Here is a 22,346-nt window from a genome sequence, read left to right as displayed (position 1 = left end):
CCATTCCAGTTAACTTCAAGTATAAGTTAATATAATGGCATTTGTCTACGATTGTAACCTCTGCACAATGGTATCAAATTGCATCGCCTTTGAGCTTTACAAAATGCAAACTTAGTTCTTTTTTACTTGTTTTAATATAGTACCTATAGTATACTTGTAAACTGTCAGCTGCCGTTTTTATACTCTCGCAACAATGTTGCTAAGAGAGTATTATAGTTTTGTTCACATAACGGTTGTTTGTAAGTCCTAAAACTAAAAGAGTCAGATATAGGGTTATATATACCAAAGTGATCAGGGTGACGAGTAGAGTCGAAATCCGGATGTCTGTCTGTCCGTCCGTGCAAGCTGTAACTTGAGTAAAAATTGAGATATCATGACGAAACTTGGTACACGTATTCCTTGGCTCCATAAGAAGGTTAAGTTCGAAGATGGGCAAAATCGGCTTACTGCCACGCCCACAAAATGGCGGAAACCGAAAACCTATAAAGTGTCATAACTAAGCCATAAATAAAAATATTAAAGTGAAATTTGGCACAAGGGATCGCATTTGGGAGGGGCATATTTGGACGTAATTTTTTGGAAAAGTGGGCGTGGCCCCGCCCCCTACTAAGTTTTTTGTACGTATCTCGGAAACTACTATAGCTATATCAACCAAACTCTACAGAGTCGTTTTCTTCAGGCATTTCCATATACAGTTCAAAAATGGAAGAAATCGAGAAAATCACTAAAAGTGCGTTAACGGACTAACAAAAAACGTCAGAAGCACTAAATTTTACGGAAGAAATTGCAGAAGGAAGCTGCACACAGGCTTTTTTTAAAAATTGAAAATGGACGTGGCGTCGCCCACTTATGGACCAAAAACCATATATCAGGAACTACTCAACCGATTTCAATGAAATTCGGTAAATAATATTTTCTTAACACCCTGATGACATGTACGAAATATAGGTGAAACCGGTTCACAACCACGCCTTCTTCCAATATAACGCTATTTTGAATTCCATCTGTTGCCTTCTCTGTATAATATATAGTACATTAGGAACCAATGATGACAGCGGAATAAAACTTTACAAAAGTACGGTATTTGAAAAATATGTAAATGACGTATAATGAAATCTCGATTATCACTTTATCATGCGAGAGTATAAAATGTTCGGTGACACCCGAACTTAGCCCTTCCTTACTTGTTTTTTTTTTAAGATTGTCAGAACTTTAGACATTCAAGTTTATTGGTGATTACGGCAAATTGAGTTATTTCCGCGCAACTTTTTGACATATACATGTTTCCCTGAAGCTTTCTCTTGAAATATCACAAAAAATCTCATCAAGATATCGTTAAATTATGAAGAGATATATTATATACCAGAAATGTCGGCGGGTTTTGTGTCAGACCGAGCACGTCTCGTAACTACTTGAAAAGAGCGGTAAGGGAAGTTTGTAGAAGAAAGGTGGGTATGCGAACATAGCAAGTACTGTATAGTGTGATTTATACATATTTATAATATATTTTCAAAGGCGAGCCAGCCCGCAATGCATGATGCTGAGTGTTTTAAAACTATGCAAAATTTTAAAAACTAATTAACTTTTTAACAAATGAACATTCCTCGAACTCAACCAATTCATATCAGTCCAATATCATTATTATTATTATTATTATTACTCGTATTTAGTAGAGTAATATGAAATATTAAACTAACTTGAGTAAATATACACTAGCTACCAGGGCCTACGGTGCGAATATCATTATAATACGTTACTTAGTTCTAAAATTATAATAAGTTGTGCGAGAGTTTGTAAATGTTTGTTTCTGCCGTAAAGTAGCGCTGAGTAGCTGATAGCCAAATTGTTTTTTTGTACTCTCGCAACAAAGTTACTAAGGAGAGTATTATTGTTTTGTTCACATAACGGTTGTTTGTAAGTCCTAAAACTAAAAGAGTCAGATATAGGGTTATATATACCAAAGTGATCAGGGTGACGAGTAGAGTTGAAATCCGGATGTCTGTCTGTCCGTCCGTGCAAGCTGTAACTTGAGTAAAAATTGAGATATCATGATGAAACTTGGTACACGTCGTTTCCTTCAGGCATTTCCATATACAGTTCAAAACTGGAAGAAATCGGATAATAACCACGCCCACCTCCCATACAAAGGTTATGTTGAAAATCACTAAAAGTGCGTTAACCGACTAACAAAAAACGTCAGAAACACTAAATTTTACGGAAGAAATGGCAGAAGGATGCTGCACCTAGGCTTTTTTTAAAAATTGAAAATGGACGTGGCGTCGCCCACTTATGGACCAAAAACCATATCTCAGGAACTACTCAACCGATTTCAATGAAATTCGGTATATAATATTTTCTTGACACCTTGATGACATGTACGAAATATGGGTGAAATCGGTTCACAACCACGCCTTCTTCCAAAATAACGCTATTTTGAATTCCATCTGATCCTTCTCTGTATAATATATACATTAGGAACCAATGATGATAGCGGAATAAAACTTTACACAAACTTTATTTGAAAAATATATAAATGACGGATAATGAAATCTCGATTATCACTTTATCATGCGAGAGTATAAAATGTTCGGTGACACCCGAACTTAGCCCTTCCTTACTTGTTTTTTTAATTATTTAAATAGGTATGCAATTTGTTTAATATATCAGTTGTTAATTGTTTATAATTAAAAATACAAGTATATAAATTATTGATTAGCAATTTTTTTACAATACTAGTAGAATTAGAAGTAGCAAAATTTCATTTTTGCTGAGAGTTTTTACTCATATTCGTTCACCTTTTGAGATGGGTAGCACAAATGAACGAAAGTGAAACATTGCAATAAGTACAAATGGAGGTAATCTAAAACGTAAAGTTCATAATCAGCCAGCAATTAAGATACAAAATTCATGTTTGAAATGGAGGGTGGAAAAAGCCATGTGTTTTATTCCAATTGATATCTGTTAAATTAAGAGTACGAGAATACGCCATTACAGAATTGTAGCAAATTTAAACGGAACAGCTAATTGGAATTGCTAAACTCTCTCAAAATACAAATGAAATAAACAAAAAACTGAACAAAAGACAAATGATTTTGCTTTAATCCTTCCACGTACTACTTCGGAAAAACGAGAACTAATTCATTTTAGGATTCAAGAAACCGCTTTTAATATAGCTTCTTCAGTTGATACACGGTCTGACCTAAAATGTTTAGTAAGTATGTTAAGCTCGGGTTTAACTGAACATGGTAATCCTATACATTGAACAAGAAAAGAAGGGCTAAGTTCGGGTTTAATCGAACATTTTACACTCTTGCAACTTCCAGGAATCATAGCCAGGGAAATACCTTAAGGGGTAAAAAGTCAACCAGAGGCTCGGAATCCATGCAATTTTATTTATACATATATAATTTATAACTTATACACTGACCGACTTATTCGGCATAAGGTTGTTAGAAAAACGAAAATAATTAAATGTAGTTGTTGGGGTAATATATGTAGATGGCGAAATTTCGATTTCTTTGGCGTCATTGATTAAAAAATATATAGGAGATATTTGACTTTAAAGTTCAAAAATTCCAAAAATTTCAACTACGATAGCTATTTTACTACATATAACACACTTTACGCACATTTTTCACTTAAAATTTAATACAATAAATAATGAACATTTAAATAATGAACATTAAGAAATCTGTATTTTAAAATTACTCTTTACACTCGTTGTGGACATCATTTATGTGGAAATGGGGCGTCGCCATCGATAATAAGCAAATAAGAGCAATTCGCTGAAATTCCTGTTTTGAGCGAAAATTTCTCTTTCTTTATTTAGCAATCCTATTAGAAATAAAAACAAGTGCCTATAAATTATATTTCAAATTAAAATGTGTACAAACAATCTTCCTATGCATATGAATATACTACTTCAGTCACTCTTGGTCGGTAGTTTTTTTTAAAGCGTGGCCGAAGATCCCCAACGCTGAAAGCTATACTACGCGAAGGTACTTTAGTCACGCAGTACCCTGAATGCAATTCTAAAAGAAAAAAAAAATAAAAGTAAAATGTCAACTTAATGTTTCAAGTGTACATATAGGTATTTCAGTATACAAAGTGGAAAATGAAAAAATCATGTGCTATTTATACAAATTTTTGAATTTTTAAAAGCGTAACCGCTGTATTTCGATTCGCTGAACTCTGTCAATGTCGTCATATTACTCATACAGCTCAACGTCCATCAATTGCGATACTCGTTGTCGGAAATGTGCAAAGGACCATAAATCTTTCGCAGAACCTTTCTCTCGAAGACTCGTAACGTCGACTCTGCACCATATGTATACATAGCACGAATGAAATAATGAGTGACTTATCGAGTTTGGTCAATTGCCTACTCAGTACGAAGTAGCACCTGTCGCCAAGAGATATTCTGCGCTGGATTTCGAAGCTGAAATTGCTGTTGGTGTTAACACCGGTTCCAAGATAGTCGAAATTATCTAGGACTTCGATTTATGGCTTCCAACAGTGACGTGGGAGCCATGTCGCCAGTATGATGACAGGAGATATTTCATCTCGCTCTCGTTCACTACCAGACCCATTGGCATCCTTATCCAGTCTGTAAAATATCAAAACTAACAGCGCCAATGTTGAGGCCAATTGTATGTATTGTATTAGGGAGTCGCCTTGTCTGAATCCTAGTTTGGTATCGAACAGCTCGGAGAGGTCCTTCCCGATCCTGACGGAACTTTTGGTATTGTTCAATGTCAGTTCACACAGCCGGCATAAATGCAGCTCCTTCTCGAGCTGTCAAAAGCTGTTTTGAAATAGACCAAAAGGGGTGTGTGTCGATCCTCTTTTCACGAGTATTTTCCTAGATTTGGCGTGTGAATATCTGGTCTGTTTTTGCTTTACCAGCCACACTGATAAGGTCCTATCACTTTGTTGACGGTGGGCCTTAATCTTGCGATTTAAGCGTTGAGGATGGATGAGGAAGCTTATCACATGGCAGTTGGCACAGATTGTGAGGTCAGTTTTGTGGATTGGGCAGAGCACACTAAAACCCCAATCGTTGGACATGCTTTCGTCCGACCATATTCCACAATCGACCGTATTTCAATAGCTTGACTGGTAATCCATCGGCACCGCCGTCTTGTTCTTCTTCAGACGGGTATTTGCTATTCGAGCTTCTTCATGATTGGACAATGGAATGTCTGTTCCATCTACATCGAGTTGAGAATCGAGTTCGCCTTCTCCTGGATTTATGCTTTCTATTCAGCAGGCTGGAGAAATGTTCCCTTCATAATTTTAGTATGCTCTGGGCATCAGTCAATAGATCAAATCTGGGGGTTTTACAAGAGTATGCACCAGTCTTGAAACCTTCTGTTAGTCGCCGCACCTTTTCGTAGAATTTTCAACCATAACCCCTTTCGGCAAGCTTGTCAAACTCTTCACACTCACGCAATTCGGCTTCTCTCGTTTTTCGCCTGCAAGTGCGCCTTGCTTCCCTCCTCAGCTATGGGTTGTAACGCTACGAGGTAGGCAGTCTGTTTTCTCTCCGCTGCGACACGGCATTCGTCATCGTACTAGCTTTTGCCTTTTTCGAAAACCAATAGTTTCGTTTGCAGCTATAAGTAAGGAGTTTGGAATGCCGTCACAATGCCGAGGCCACACCTCCTTTTTAAAATTTTTTACAAACAGATGCCCCTTGCTATTGCGACACCTTGTGCGATCCTACAGTTTTATATCTCAATTGAGTGCTTGGTTATGGTACTTTATAAGTTTTCGGTTAATGGCGTTTTGTGTGCGTTAAAATATTCCTGTCTTCAACTTTCCGCGTTATCCGGATCATTTATATATATAAACCTATATCTATCTCGCTTAGTGTTAGGTGATACGTACAACTGTTATGTGAACAAAACTATAACACTCTGTAGAAACAGGTTGCAAGAGTATAACAATAAAGACATGCGAAAGCCGTAGCCCATGCAAATTTTAATTATTTCGCTAGTTCTGCTATGACTCTACAACGGCTCACACCAACGTGAGAGTGGTAGCAATAGCATAGCAATAACTCTATAAATTTCACTGCTATGTGGAGGTAAATGAAAACCCTGGTTTTGACCCGATTATCTTTCTTCAAAGCAAAAAAAAAATGCTCCTTTGTTAGAAAACACCTTCTCTCAATTTCATAAAAATAACTCACATTTGGCCGATTTATAGTACATAAAGTCACCTTGAAGTTCAAATATCTTTATTAGGAATAGGTAAGGAAGAGTGTTGGTTCTTGGAACAGTTTTCTTCACAATTATCAAAGCGAGGTGGGTAAAAGCTTCATCATTCAGTGGAGGATGGAGTCATGTGGATGATGGAGTCATGTGGATGATGGAGTCATGTGCATGATGGAGTCATGTGTAGAAGTTCACGCAAGTGAGGAAAGTTCTCTGATCGCCATTTACTTGGGAGTGGCCAGAAACGATTCTTTCACACATGGCTCAAGCTGCTCACGACTTCCGGTCTTTGACCAAGTATCCTCTGGGTAGCCTAAGAACATCCGTTCGAAGGCTAGCTAATGTGAGAAGGCGAAACATTCCCTACATAGGGTTGTGCGCTGGGCTTGGGACCCGCCACGTAAAAAGCCTACCCCAATGAAAAAGTTGAAACAGCCTCGGATGAGAGACCCCCCTTTTGATGACGACCATGGCAAACGGAATAAGGACTACGATTTGAGGGCATGCACCTGGAATGTCCGGACCCTTAATTGGGAAGGTGCCGCTGCCCAGCTGGTTGATGTCCTCGCGAAAATAAAGGCTGACATCACCGCCGTCCAAGAAATGCGATGGACGGGACAAGGACAGAGACGAGTAGGTCCTTGTGACATTTACTACAGTGGCCATATAAAGGAGGGCAAGTTCGGTGTTGCATTCGTGGTGGGAGAGAGACTCCGTCGCCGAGTACTATCATTCACTCCTGTGAATGAACGTCTAGCCACAATCCGCATCAAAGCGAGGTTCTTCAACATATCGCTGATTTGCGCCCACGCCCCGACGGAAGAGAAGGACGATGTGACCAAAGATGCCTTCTATGAGCGCTTGGAGCGCGCTTATGAGAGCTGCCCCCGCCACGATGTCAAAATCGTGCTTGGCGACTTTAACGCCAGGGTGGGCAAAGAAGGTATATTTGGCACTACGGTCGGTAAATTCAGCCTCCACGACGAAACATCCCCAAATGGGTTGAGGCTGATTGACTTCGCCGGGGCCCGAAATATGGTTATCTGTAGTACTAGATTCCAGCATAAGAAGATTCATCAAGCTACCTGGCTGTCTCCGGATCGAAAAACTACCAACCAGATCGATCATGTTGTGATAGATGGAAGACACGTCTCCAGTGTTTTAGATGTGCGTGCGCTCCGAGGTCCTAACATCGACTCGGACCACTATCTTGTTGCAGCTAAGATTCGCACTCGCCTCTGTGCAGCAAAAAACGTACGCCAACAAACACAAGGAAGGTTCGACGTCGAGAAGCTGCAATCAGAACAGACTACCGAACGATTTTCTACTCGGCTTGCACTCCTGCTCTCTGAGAGCAACAACTCGGTATAAGCGAACTGTGGGACGCATTTGCAGACAGAAGAAGAAAGAGGCCGAAATGCGTGAGTACGAAGAGCTTGATAAGCTGGCCGACAGGGGTAATGCTCGAAAATTCTACGAAAAATTGCGGTGGCTTACAGAAGGTTTCAAGACCGGAGCATACTCTTGTAGAACCCCCAAAGGTGATCTAGTCACTGATGCCCAGAGCATAGTTAAATTATGAAGGGAACACTTCTCCAGCCTGCTGAATGGCAGTGAACGCACAACACCAGGAGAAGGAGAACCCGATTCCCCAATCGATGACGATGGAGCAGACGTTCCATTACCCGACCATGAAGAAGTTCGAATAGCAATTGCCCGCCTCAAGAACAACAAAGCGGCAGGGGCTGACGGACTACCGGCCGAGCTATTCAAACACGGCGGCGAAAAACTAATAGGGAGCATGCATCAGCTTCTTTGTAAAATATGGTCGGACGAGAGCATGCCCAACGATTGGAATTTAAGTGCGCTATGCCCAATCCATAAAAAAAGGAGACCCCACAATCTGCGCCAACTACCGTGGGATTAGCCTCCTCAACATCGCATATAAGGTTCTATCGAGCGTATTGTGTGAAAGATTAAAGCCCACCGTCAACAAACTGATTGGACCTTATCAGTGTGGCTTCAGACCTGGAAAATCAACAACCGACCAGATATTCACCATGCGCCAAATCTTGGAAAAGACCCGTGAAAGGAGAATCGACACACACCACCTCTTCGTCGATTTCAAAGCTGCTTTCGACAGCACGAAAAGGAGCTGCCTTTATGCCGCGATGTCTGAATTTGGTATCCCCGCAAAACTAATACGGCTGTGTAAACTGACGTTGAACAAAAAGAAAGCTCCGTCAGGATCGGGAAGGACCTCTCCGAGCCGTTCGATACCAAACGAGGTTTCAGACAAGGCGACTCCCTATCGTGCGACTTCTTCAACCTGCTCCTGGAGAAAATAGTTCGGGCTGCAGAACTAAACAGAGAAGGTACCATCTTCTATAAGAGTGTACAGCTGCTGGCGTATGCCGATGATATTGATATCAACCGCCTCAACACCCGCGCCGTTAGTTCTGCTTTCTCCAGCCTGGACAAGGAAGCGCAGAAAATGGGTCTGGCAGTGAACGAGGGTCATAACTTTGGAGTTGTAAATAATTTCGTCTATTTAGGAACCAGTATTACCACCACCAACAATGTCAGCCTGGAAATCCAACGCAGGATTGCTCTTGCCAACAGGTGCTACTTCGGACTGAATAGGCAGTTGAAAAGTAAAGTCCTCTCTCGACGAACAAAAGCTAAACTCTATAAGTCGCTCATAATTCCCGTCCTGCTATATGGTGCAGAGGCTTGGGCGACGACAGCAGCCGATGAGTCGACGTTACGAGTTTTTGAGAGAAAAATTCTGCGAAAGATTTATGCTCCTTTGCGCATTGGCAACGGCGAATATCGCATTCGATGGAACGATGAGCTGTTCGAGATATACGACGACATTGGTTCAGCGAATTAAAAGACAGCGGCTACGCTGGCTAGGTCATGTTGTCCGGATGGATGAAAACACTCCAGCTCTGAAAGCATTCGACGCAGTACCCGCCGGGGGAAGCAGAGGAAAAGGAAGACCTCCACTCCTTTGGAAGGACCAAGTGGAGAAGGACCTGGCTTCGCTTGGAATATCCAATCGGCGCCACGTAGCGAAAAGAAGAAACGACTGGCGCGCTGTTGTTAACTCGGCTATAATCGCGTAGGCGGTGCCTACACCAATTAAGAAGAAGAAGAAGAAGGAAGAGTGTAACATTTTTGTTCGCGTAACGGTTGTACATATCACCTTAAACTATGCGAGATTGGCATAGGGTTATATAAATTACGAATACGTCTTGTTTTTTTTATTATTATCACTTTATTAATCAGATCATGCTGTGTGATGAGTTCTCTGTTACAAACTGACCTTACATTCTAAAGCTAATGTCTCAAATAAGTCCCTGAACCTTGTCTTAGTTGTTGTGTCCCGCAATTCGTTGTTAGTAGTAGTTGTAGAGTGGTTGCAGCGGATACGACACCGACGCTTGCGTTGGCAGTTTGCCGCTACCGCTGTGCCTTACCCGTCAGCGTGGGAATGTGAATTCGTTGACTCAGGCCACGCGCGGACTTTGTTGTTGACAAAGTGCTGCTTATGTTAACTGCTAGCTGCCAGCATGAGAATGTGGATTCGCTGACTCAGGCCACGCGCGGACTTTATTGTTGACAAAGGGCAGCTTATGTTAACTTATATACATATATATGTATGTATATACAGTGAATCAATAAAGTTTAGGCACAGTAACAATTTAGAGCAAAAATCGTTGAAACAACTAATGTTTTAAAAACACCGTTATGCACATTCTAAGAACTGCATTATGCTCAACGTTACTGAGTGATTGGTGTGCCGTTAGCTGTCTTGTGGGAAGCAGAGGAAAAGGAAGACCTCCACTCCGTTGGAAGGACCAAGTGGAGAAGGACCTGGCTTCGCTTAGAATATCCAATTGGCGCCACGTAGCGTAAAGAAGAAACGACTGGCGCGATGTTGTTAAATCGGCTATAATCACGTAAGCGGTGTCTACGCCAATTAAGAAGAATAAGAAGAAGGAAGAGTGTAACATTTTTGTTCGCGTAACAGTTGTACGTATCACTTTAAACTACGCGAGATTGACATAGGGTTATATATACATATATATGTATGTATATACAGTGAATCAATAAAGTTTAGGCACAGTAACAATTTAGAGCAAAAATTGTTGAAACAACTAATGTCAACAAAAGTTTTAAAAACACCGTTATGCACATTCTAAGAACTGCATTATGCTCAACGTTACTGAGTGATTGGTGTGCCGTTGTCTGTCTTGTGGCGCCACTTAGATGTTGTGAATTAAAACAAGTAAGGAAGGGCTAAGTTCGGGTGTCACCGAACATTTTATACTCTCGCATGATAAAGTGATAATCGAGATTTCATTATACGTCATTTACATATTTTTCAAATACCGTATTTTTGTAAAGTTTTATTCCGCTATCAACATTGGTTCCTAATGTACATATATACTCGTATTATACAGAAAAGGCATCAGATGGAATTCAAAATAGCGTTATATTGGAAGAAGGCGCGGTTGTGAACCGATTTCACCCATATTTCCATGTCATCAGGGTGTTAAGGAAATATTATATACCGAATTTCATTGAAATCGGTTTAGTAGTTCCTGAGATATGGTTTTTGGTCCATAAGTGGGCGAGGCCACGCCCATTTTCAATTTAAAAAAAGCCTGGGTGCAGCTTCCTTCTGCAATTTCTTCCGTAAAATTTAGTGTTTCTGACGTTTTTTGTTAGTCGGTTAACGCACTTTTAGTGATTTTCAACATAACCTTTGTATGGGAGGTGGGCGTGGTTATTATTCGATTTCTTCCATTTTTGAACTGTATATGGAAATGCCTGAAGAAAACGACTCTGTAGAGTTTGGTTGACATAGCTATAGTAGTTTCCGAGATATGTACAAAAAAGTAAGTGTAGGGCGGGGCTACGCCCACTTTTCCAAAAAAATTACGTCCAAATACGCCCCTCCCTAATGTGATCCTTTGTGCCGAATTTCACTTTAATATCTTTATTTATGGCTTAGTTATGACACTTTATAAGTTTCCGGTTTCCACCATTTTGTGGGCGTGGCAGTAGGCCGATTTTGCCCATCTTCGAACTTAACCTACTTATGGAGCCAAGGAATACGTGTACCAAGTTTCATCATGATATCTCAATTTTTACTCAAGTTACAGCTTGCACGGACGGACGGACGGACAGACGGACGGACGGACAGACAGACATCCGGATTTCGACTCTACTCGTCGCCCTGATCACTTTGGTATATATAACCCTATATCTGACTCTTTTAGTTTTAGGACTTACAAACAACCGTTATGTGAACAAAACTATAATACTCTCGTTAGCAACATTGTTGCGAGAGTATAAAAACAGCGAGAAAGTACTCAAAATAGTTTAGGTACACTTCATTCATCGTGGCATGTTGTTTTGGTTTTTGTTGCGTTTGGTAAATTTTTTTCAGTTATTTGTTTAAGCTGGACAGAAAACTACACATATGTAGTCAAGTGTAAAAGTGTAAAACTATAAAAGTGTAGTGTATTTATTTGCTGAAATAAAAAAAAATAGGGCGCGTTATACAAATTTCGCTCGAAGTAAAAAAAATTAAATTTAAAAAATAAAACTCTACGGAAAATTGGCACAATAGTGGGGAAACGACATTCAAGTGTTTAGAACATAATAAAATCGTATATACAAATAACGGAGATTTAACTATAAAACATAGGTCCGGCAGACCAAAAGTTTTAACGCCCTGCGAAGAACGCAATGCCATCACTGCTGTCAAGCGAAATCCTCGTATTTCAGCAGTAAAGTTTACAAATAATATAAACATCGATTTTCAAAAAAATGTAAATCCTCAAACTGTGAGAAATGTGCTGCACAAAGCTGGTTATTACGGACGAACTGCGCGCCGTAAACCATTCATATCAAAAGCAAATTTGAAAAAAAGATTAAAATTTGCTGCATCAGGCGTGGGTAATTTGGAGTTTATAACAGATAAAATGAATAAATGTATGTATCTGGATATTCTGAAGAAAAATTTGCGCCCAAGCGCGCACATACTGGGTCTAGACAGCAGCCTATTTTTATTCAACAAGATAACGACCCTAAACACACGTCGTATCTAGTCCGTGAATGGCACCTATATAACTGCAAGCAACTCCAAACGCCACCACAATCACCCGACATTAATCCTATAGAGCACATATGGGATTTGATAGAAAAAAGGATTCGAAAACACAACATTTCGTCCAAGGATACCTTAAAAGCCGCTATAAAATTGAATGGGCCAAAATTACAAAGCCTGACACTAATGTGCTCGCCGTTTACAAGCAATAACTAAAGCCAAAGGAGGGCCCACAAAGTATTAAATTTATATTATCTTTTTTGTATAAATCATATTTTAATTCGTTTTTGTTTTTGTACCAAAACTTTTTTGACGTTAAGTTAATGGAATTTATGTTTTTGTTGTTACATTTTGTTGTTTTTATAGAAAAAAGTTACTGATTTTAAAATAAATACATACATTAAAGTATGTTCGTTACTGGAATTGACAAAAAAAAAATATTATTGTTTTAAAAATTTTAATAAAGAAATTAGAGGTTTATTAGAGAAAATGCCTTTGTACCTAAACTTAATTTATTCACTGTATATTAGGGTGTTTTTTTTTTAACTATTCATTTTTTTCAGTCCTATCATGAAATTTCCTTGGAATTACCCCAAAAAAAATGTCCTGAACATGTGTGCCCTTAATACTAACATTAAGGACTGGACCAAGGCATGTAAAAATTTTCCATTGACAATACACGACAATCGTGATTTTTTATCTTTAAATTTCTATAGCGAAGAGGCATTTTATGGCATCGCTTTGACTTTAGACACATATTCCTCAGATTTGAACACTCTACAAAAGTACCCATTGCGCAAAGTCGAAACTCACACCGGCGAAGTAGAACGGGGCTCTAAACCTGATTTTTCGACGAAATTCGCATTTTTTTGTATATATCTCTTAAATGACACGAGCTATAGAAAAAAAATGTTTTTTTTTTCAAAATTATTTTATTTATTGAATCTGCTTTTTCTTAAAGCCTAACAATAAGTAATAAAATCTTAAATCTATTTAAAAACTAGACAGACTCAAGCCAGTGCTTGAGCTGTTTTGGTGATACGTCGCTCTTTAATACGCAGGCATATCTCTTCTTTTAAGTCGTGGTTGATCGCAGGAATGTACCAAAGCATTAGCTAAAGGGTTTGGGTGATCTCGGAATAATTCTGCAGTCTTCTACTTATTTTTTTACCATAGAAATACCAAGGTCTTTATGGATATTTTCATTACGCATGTATCATGGTGAACAAGTGATTGTTCTAAGCATTTTTGATTAGAACCTTTGTATTAGATCAATATTAGTTGCACAGGTCGTACCCCACAGTTGAATGCCATACATCCAAATCGGCTTTATGACCGCATTATATAAAAGCACTTTGTTGTCTAGGCTAAGTTTGGAGTTTTTATTTAAAAGCCAATTTAAATTTGCAGCTCTAATCTTCATACATGTTATTTTACTAAAGATATGTTTTATCCACGTGAGCCTTCTATATGTTACTTCGTTCGCTTGGGGTACTAAAATATTGTTCATTCTTACTGCCGGGCATACCTTTGGTCTTAGCGAAAATGTAATATGCTTACACTTCTGTTCATTCACGTTTATACGCCAGTTCGCTAGCCACTCTTCGACAGAACTTAAATGCTTCGCTAATATTCGTGATGCTAAAATGTGGCATTTGTTACGGCTCACTATAGCTGTGACATCCGCAAAAGTTGAAGTTAATACATTATTAGCTGTTGGAAGATCTGCTGTATATATGAAGTATAGTGTTGGGCCTAAAACACTGCCCTGGGGTACACCAGCCCTTATCTGTCGTTCATCAGATATGAAATCTCCCACTTTTACCATAAATTTTCTATTTTTTAAATAAGACTCCAATGTTTTATACAATTCTAAAGGTAGAATTTTTTAATCTTATATAAAAGACCTTCATGCCACACCTTATCAAACACTTGGGCTACATCTACAAATATTGCTGAACTGTACTCCCTGTGCTCAAATGCTTTCCTTATCTCGTTAGTAATTCTATTTACTTGCTCTATTGTGCCATGTTTCGCACGAAATCCGAATTGATGCATTGGTATTGTGTTATTTACGTGGAGGAAAAGAAACATCTTTGATAGTAATACTTTTTTAAATACTTTTGAAAGACAGGGTAGAAGACTTAATGGTCTGTATGAAGACGGCGGTGTTTAGTCTTTCCCAGGTTTATCTATCAAGATAATCTGCGACTTTTTCCATGAAATTGGATAGTATCCGAAACTAAGAATTGCATTGAAGAGCAAAGAGAGCACCTCTACAGCAATAATTGGTAACTCAAGTAGCATTTTTGGGGAAATTTTATCATGTCCCGGCGAAGTTTTTGGATTAAGTTCTTTGATGATACCAATGATTTCAGAAGGTGAAGTCATAACAGACTCGAGTGACTCTTTAGCTGTGTTGGGTAAGATTGGCAGCTTAAAGTTGTTCTTTGGCAAATTGGGTTGAAATACCTTTTCTAGGTGATTTGCAAAGCAATTAGCCTTTTCCTCGTCACTTCGAGCCCAATTTCCACCCAAGTCTCGTATAGACATGTTGGAGTTAGTTGGTGGTTTCATGGACTTTTGGGCTTTCCAAAGGGAATTTTGCTTGTTTGAATTTGGGCACAGCTTCTTTACATACATTTCGGTGTTCAATTCTTCCTCACGTTTGAGCGCTTTTTTTAATTTACGTACAGCAGCTTTCAATTAAAGCTGAGTGGAGGGGGAGCGATTTATCTGCCATTCACGATTTGCACGTCTTTTTTCATTTACAAGCATCTCAATTTCTTTATTAGAGATTTTTCTGAGACCAAGCGGATTAAAGCTTTTTTTTGGTGTTGCTAAGATAACTGCGCTGGTTACTATATCATTGACTTCTCTTTTGCTTTCGTCAATATCTCTTCCTGTATTTATTTTGTACTCAATATTAATTTGGCTACTGACGTATTTTTTATATTTTAGCCAATTCGTTTTATAAGAAGTTATACCCACCTTTGGATTAACGAATATGGGTTGTTCACATAACTTTATTAGTACAGGAGAGTGATCAGAAGATAGATCAGTACATGTATCAGCTGTTATAAGCGATTTATCTATATTTTTGATTACAGCAAAATCAATTAAATCTGGTATTTTTTTACGATCACTAGGCCAATACGTCGGCTTACCAGGAGATATTATTTCAAGGTTATTGTGCCTATTTATAACAGTTTGATACAGCAGTCGTCCTTTCGGATTAATAAGACGTGAGCCCCAGTACGTGTGTTTTGCGTTGTAATCTCCACCTGCTAGAAATCTTTGACCTAGGGTTCCAAAAAAGTCTTTAAATTCGATTTCTGTAATTTTAAAACGAGGTGGACAGTATATAGCCGGAGGTTTATGTCTAAACCCCGATTTTTTAGTGATATTGTTGTAGCTTGTAACTGTGGTGTAGCATGAGATTCTAGAGCATAGTGGTTTAAACGATTTCTAATCAACACTGCCGTGCCACCATGCGCTTTTCCATCCGGATGATTTGTAACATATAGTCTAAATCCCGGTATATTGAAATTATTTTTATTTGTTAGATGAGTTTCTGAAATAAGCATTACATCTATATTCTTTTCAGACAGAAATCTGATAATCTCTAATTTATGTTGGTTAACACCGTTAGCATTCCATATACAGATATTTAGAAAGCTCATTGTTTACTTAATAAATTTTGCAGCATTTGATTTTGTGATTTTATTAAATCTTGGATCATGTTTTGCATAGTAGACATAAATTGTGTCATACACTGTGTAAGATTTATAATCATAGTTTCTATACCTCCATTTGGAGGATTTTGCGACAGTTGCATTTGTACAGTGTTGCCTTTCAATACATTTGCATAGCTTCCTTGCATATTACTATTGTTAGAAGTAATAGGATTAGACCTTTTTTCTGAGGTTGCTATAATTTCATTACGGGGTGTTTGTAACATTTGGTTACGACGTGCTTGAATTCCCTGTGACAACTTCGATTTCAAATCTTTATATACAGGGCAACCTCTGTAGTTAGCAGTGTGATTTCCTCCGCAATTGCTGCATTTTTTATTTAATTCTTCTTTCTTAAGGGTGCATTTAGAAGTGGGATGTAAATCACCACATACCACACAAACACTGCGTAGAGTGCAGTATGATTTAGTATGCCCATATTCTTGCAGATAGTACATTGTACCGGACCGTTTCTTTTATGTGGTTCTTCCACAGTTACTCTACGATGCAGCAAATATTTCAAATTATATATTGGATGTGTTTCATTTTTTTAAGATGATTTGAGTTCGGCAATAATTCAATTTTAAACATTGGCTGAGGTACTTTCTTTCTATTAAATATATTTACAACTGTTTTAATTCCAAAACCGCATTCTTCCAATGCTTCTTTGACTTCACTAGAGTCTACGGCTGACTCTATACCCTTGATTACAACAACTAGGCCCTTAGAGCTTTTCAGTTGATACGAATAATAATTTTTGTTTTTATTTGACAAAAATTTAACTATTTTCATGAAACTTTTTCCAGTGTACGGCTGACATTTTGTTTCGTCTATATTGCCTTTTTTCAAAGGCACTATATGAAAATTGTTAGTGCCAACAATTTCACTTAATTTCGCAACAAGAGTATTACTGCTACATTCGCGCAAATATATTGGAGGTGGTTTGGCATTAACGACTGTGGTGGTACCCTTCGCATCGTCGTCTGAACCATTGCTTAGTGCGGCAAATCTGTTGCCATTTAAAACTTCTGTTATATTTTTATTTGGTGTGCCGCCTTGAAATTTTTTAGTATTGACCGCTGCCCTTGAAGCACTTAATTTCCTTTTTATATTGACGTAGCGGTTAATGACTGTTTGTACAGACGGGCCTTTTCTTATTACGTTCTCACCTTGCGTTGTGATTTTCTTCGTTGCCTGTGCGCTTGCTGGTACCTGCAGACTGGTTGCTGTCAGCGCATTTGTTGTTGCCCGATTGTTGCTTTCTGGTGCTTCTGCTGACTGCGTTCTTTGCTGCGTTCCCTTTTCTGCTGATCGCCGCGATGACTCATCATCGCCGTTAACCTTTTTATTGCCCGTGGTTGTTATCGTTGTTGGGTCGACAAAGCTGAAGTAAGCATTTAAGGAATGCCTACGGCCTTGCTGCTGAGGCTGCGAAGCACTTATTATTGTTTTTTGTTTTTTATTTATTTGTTTTGTGCACTATTTGTTTATATTATTGTTAACAATTTGTGTGCACTGATTTTTATACGATTGTTTGTTTTTATCTTATTATTTTTAATTGTTTACTTTGGCAAAATTTGAGTACACAGAGGGAATTACAAAACACGTTCGTACACCTTGAACGCTATGTAATATATATGAAAAAATGTACATGATGAACAAAAAATATCCGGGGTAAAAATCGCTATCATTAATACTTCTCGAGATATTCGGCCTTTTAATTAAGGCTGTACGGAATTTTCAGAGCTTTTATATTGCATAATATGACAAAAACTAAAATAATATTTTGAGTCGCTACTAAGCCATGCTGCCAATTTTCCTTTCTGAAGGAAACATTGGAAAATTCTTCGAATTCAGATTTTCAGTAAACTCGTAAGAAAGCAGTTTATCGACAACATGCAAATGCAGTTCAATTGTAAAATTGTAATTTTGGCTCTTTGTTCTGTACTTTAATGAAATCATTTCTATTCCTTTTCAACATTTTTGAGGAGGAATTCTAAATGTGGTAGACCACGTGCAAAGTTATAAACGATCGTATTTAGTTTTGTGGTATGCGCGCATTCCTTGTGAATGAACTTATTGTCGTTTTTGCATGCAATACTTAGAAAATATGTCGCAAGCTTGCTCGATTCTTATTGGTCAACATCGTTGCGTCTGTGCTTTTTTGTCGTTTGCGCTAAATAGAATTATAAAAGATCATTCAGGCCTAGGAAAACTGGAAACAGGATTGATTCTAAAATCGCTCAATTAGCATAAAACATATGTATTATTGCTCTCGATTGGATCTTGGATTCCGTGTCGGGAAAGAGTCGATAAATCGGCCGAATATTGTGACAAAGGTAAGCCGAAACCGAAAACACCGTGTCAAACCAGGTCAAAAATCAAGGTTATTTTGTCAGGTTGCTTCGATTATGATGTGATGCACCCCGAATTCTTTCTGAATGGCCAATTGTCAACAAAGAATACTATTTGAGTGCCATACTCGTATGCCGTTTACGCGAAGCTATTCGCAAATGAGGCCGAAATTATGGGCCGACAACTGTTGCTATTTGCACCATGACAATGCACCGTTGCATACTGCGTGGACTTTTCGTGAATTTCTCGCTAAATTTTCCAACAATATCGTGCCGCAATCACCGTATGACTACTCAGTAAACTCAAACGACCGCTCCAGAGAAACCATTTTGAGTGAAATGAAAATATTAATAGGCTAGCCAGTCAAAAACGCAGAATCGTGGGTCGTGTCAGCTGGCACGACCTATCTTATGGGCGCGCAATGTAACTGCACAGTCAAAAACGCTACTCACTTCTCTCTTTGACGTGGGATGACATGAGAATTCACGACATTTCGATTTTTGCCGTGGAAACGTGTCAGCTGATTGCTCTCTCACAACGCAGGGTTGCCAATATCGATACACTGTAGTAATTATCAACTTTTATAATTCAATCTGTTCAATATGTTTGAATATTTTTGAAATTTTTATAAAATAACTCAAAATCAGAGTCGAATGCTATTATTTATAAATATATGAACTATTTTTGATAGTTTGTTTTCAGGTTTGGTATTTTATATTGTAAAAATTGTAATTGATAACAAAGATGTGCTCAAAACTAAATATATATGCGCATTGAGCAATGGCAACATTGTTCAAATGTAAACAAACAAAGATGGCTGATTTCTGTGTTTTTACCACGTTTTTGACTGTGCACACATTTTGCCGATAAGGAAGGAAAAGGAAGGAAGGGAGTAGCGTTTTTGACTGGCTAGCCTTCAAACGTTAATCGCTACGTACATTGAAAGCTATTTCGAAAATCAGCTTTAAAAGCTGTTTTGAGGATTGGAAAAAGCATATGCACAAGAGTGGTGGTATAGATTTTGAAGAATAAACTAAGAATTTTAAAATTATGAACAAAGTTTAGAAGGAAACGCAATTTCTAAAATATTCACAATGTGAATTCCAAATACAAATTTGTCATTTGAAATTGTTCATAAGTAAAATATGATAGCTGAGCAATATCACGTCAAGTGAACCCCCATTATCCGTTTGATCATAAAAATTAAGTCCATGCACTTTTGCTGAATTAATTGTTTAAAAATCAAGCCTTAAGGATTAATTAGTGAGATTTTCAAGATGTGTCGCATTTAATAAAACCAATGTATCCAAAATAGCCTTTCTTACCAGCCGAACCCAGATGTTCTTAATAGGGCTTAGAAGATCTATTTTTTTACGCTGAAGCCACGTTTTCGTTGACCTGCTTGTAAGCTTGTTGCAAAAACTTTCTGGTCTTCAAAAACAAACATACATTGCAGTGATATATCGTCCAACGGTTTATAATAATGGAATTGAATTTGTAACTGCTTTTTGAATCATTGATTATACTTTCGTTCATGTACAGTTGCCCACAAAATAATAGGAGTGCGAATGTGTTTGGCTGCATAATGTCATGTAAATGACGCGGTACAATAACGGCATACTACCTAGTTTGCTAGTTCTTAGAGGACTTGTTATTGCTTTTCACAAAATAATGGGAGTGTTAGTTATTTCGTTCTTATCATAAAAAATATTCACAAAATTTGAAAAGAAAGTATAGTTCCATAAACTAACAGTAGTTTTAATTAGTTATTTTTGATTATTGTTGAATTTGGAATTTTCTCAAGTCAGTAGAAAGAAGCATTGTACAGAGGAAAATCGGGAACCGATAAAAAATCTGAGATGACTAAGAAAAAGAACCAAAAACTTGTGAAATGCTCTCCTCAAATGGTAGTAAATGAATTAAATTATAGAAACTAAAATGAACCTCGTGGACAAAAGCGCAAAACACCCACTGTAGGTGATCGCAATATAATATGCTACTGCAAAATATGTGATGAACTGAATTTGGCAGTTAATACTGGAACTGTTCATAGGTGTTTCGCTCAGAACAAATTAAATAAGGAAACGTGTTGTGTTCAGACCAATCCAAAATTGAGTTATTTGCTAGTAAAGGTTCCAGGCGTACCCCTAACTCGCGTTACAACTAAACCGATAAACCTGGCAGCGCCAATATCAGGGTATGGGGTTGTTTTTCACATAGTGGTCTTGGTCCTTTCACTTAATTAAAGGCATGGATCAAAGGGCATATGTCAAAATACTAGATAAGGTAATGTAAATACTAGATGAGAAGAATGGTTTAGGGTCAACGGGGTTGAAGGTATACGGTGGCCCGCTCACTCTCCTGACCTCAACCCCATAGAAAATATTTGGACCGATATCAAGAAAAGAGTAGCTGAGGAGAAGCAATCCTATTCGAGAGATTTATGACAGGTAGTGAAAGAGGCTTGGAAAGAAATACCAATAAACGAGACTCCTTGCCTCGAAGATGTGATACTGTGATAAAAAAACGAAAGTTATTCAACGAAATATTAATTATTTTAATATTCTGTGAAACTTTGGAAGCATTATAAGTTAAAATTTTAGAACGGCCTCGTATTACATAAAATAATCCTATTTTTATTTGGAACAAGTTTTTTAGTTTATTTGATATAAACTGAGTACAAAATTTTTTTGAAATATATGGAATGGAGAAACACTAATAAATCTTTAGTATAATGTGCAAAAGTTTTGAAAAAAATAGTTTTTGTTAACGAAGAAATGTGGGTATTATATCGTGACGTTCAATGTCAGCACGATAAGCTTGTCCTTTTATATTTCCTGCCGAACCGTCACTTGGTCCTTTGCCATGAGATGTAGAGATATTAAATTTATCGAAATCTGTGGTTCATGACATTGTGACAGAGCACTTGAACAGGCGCAAGGTGTGCGCGAAGGTGATCCCAAAAGTACTTACTGATGACCAGAAATTGCGAAGAATGGAAGTGGGCCACGAAAATTTGAACATGTGTGAAAGTGACCCCCAATTTTTGACTAACGTAATCTTTGAGTATGATCCTGAGACAAAGAGGCAATCTTCCTTTTTTTGAGACGACAGAGGGGATCCAAGCAGCATGCATCTCGGCTTTCAAGGCTATTCCAGAAAATGCCTTCCGTGACGCCTTCAGTGCTTGGAAATCGCGCTGCATCGACGCAGAAGGAGCCTAATTTTAAAGTTTTTAAAGAATTGTAACGATTGGTTCAATACATTTTTTTAAATCGACTTATAAAGTTCCATAAATTAGCACTAAATTAAGATATAAAACTGTTTTTGGCACAAGAGATTGCAGTAGCAAGGGGCACCTGTGACCCAAAAAGTTTTGAAAAATGGGTATGGCCCCATCCTATAATAAGTTCTATGTACATATATCCCAAACCAATAAAACTACAATAACTAAATTCGACCAGCAAAAATACTATTAGAACTTCCACCGACGGTGCGAAAATGGACGAAATCAGAATATAAGCCCTCTCATTTCCAATATAACGGTACTCAGAAACTATAAAAGCGCAATAAATCAATAACTAAATACGCCAGAGAAAATAAATTGGATCTATTGTTGACTCTTGACCAAAAATTTCGATCAATGTGTGAAATACACTATTGAAATTCAGAGAAAAAATTTTCCTGACAATAGTATTTCTGAATATCAAAAATGGGTCGAATCGGGTAAATACTTCCCTGAGTCCTCATATACTTAATATAAATATTTTCGAACTTATAAACGACTTTATGCTGGATGGGCCATTATCTCAATAAAAATTTCAGAACATGTCTTACTAATAATAGTATATCTTTGCGCCTAAAATGCATACAGGATTTTCGAACATCAGGTTGATGCTCCATATGCTTGGTTTT

Source organism: Bactrocera neohumeralis, unplaced genomic scaffold (genome assembly GCF_024586455.1).
Source record: "Bactrocera neohumeralis isolate Rockhampton unplaced genomic scaffold, APGP_CSIRO_Bneo_wtdbg2-racon-allhic-juicebox.fasta_v2 cluster10, whole genome shotgun sequence".
Classification (NCBI taxonomy): domain Eukaryota; kingdom Metazoa; phylum Arthropoda; class Insecta; order Diptera; family Tephritidae; genus Bactrocera; species Bactrocera neohumeralis.
This window is presented reverse-complemented; position numbering follows the sequence as displayed.